A 985-nucleotide genomic window follows, 5' to 3' on the forward strand; every position below is an offset into this window, starting at 1 on the left:
ACACACACACACACACACACACACACACACACACACACACACACACAATCTGTCTAAAATCACATTAAGTGGACAGACGTTAACCTGAAGAACACACACACACACACACACACACACACACACACACACACACACACACACGCACACACACACACACACACACACACACACACACACACACACACACACTCATGCACAAACAAGCAAATTGTTTACCTCTTATCCTTTTACGTTCCCAGTTTGTTTGTGTTTTTCGAAACACATTTCTTTACATGTTTTCTTTCGACTTCTTGTTCTCTACAGGGAACATTCCTATCACTCCTTTCGAAGCCAGTCACTGAGAGAGATCCATAAAGAAAGAAGGGGTTATGGAGTGAGGGTTGCAACGATCCTTCCAACAGCGAAAACATAATTATATTCCAAATTTCTGTTGTGATGGCATGGTATCCTGCAAAGATAAACAATAAACTTCTTTTTTTTTCGTTTCGAAAATAATTATACAAACCTGCTTTATTTATGTTCAGTTAATGTTGTGCCAAGTCTTTGAATATATAGCTGTTCTCTTCAATAAATGATGTCGTTTAAAGGGATTTCTGATTTCTGATTGGTGGCCTAAGGTTACCCCTGGTCAGGGTTGTTCAAGTCATACTAAAAATAATTGACTACAATACCCTCCCCCGCCCCCCCCCCCCCCCCCCCCCCAAAAAAAAAAAAAAAAAAAAATCAATCCTCTAACAGTAGAGGTAGGTGGACAGTAACAATGACCAGCCCTTCTGTATTTACGTTAAAGGAGGGGGAGAGGGGGTGGTTACAGGAGGTTTGGAGGGGGGAGGGGACAAGGTAGAGGGGCGAAGAAAGTAAAAGGCAAAAGGTCCTGTATCCTTTTACAACCATAAAAAAATTATGACAATGAATTTGACATCCATTGTGTCCAGGGCTTGGCATAGGAATGGCGGGGCCCTAACCCTCTCCGTCTCCTTCTTCC

The sequence above is a fragment of the Babylonia areolata genome, chromosome 24, assembly GCF_041734735.1.
Source record: "Babylonia areolata isolate BAREFJ2019XMU chromosome 24, ASM4173473v1, whole genome shotgun sequence".
Lineage (NCBI taxonomy): Eukaryota > Metazoa > Mollusca > Gastropoda > Neogastropoda > Buccinidae > Babylonia > Babylonia areolata.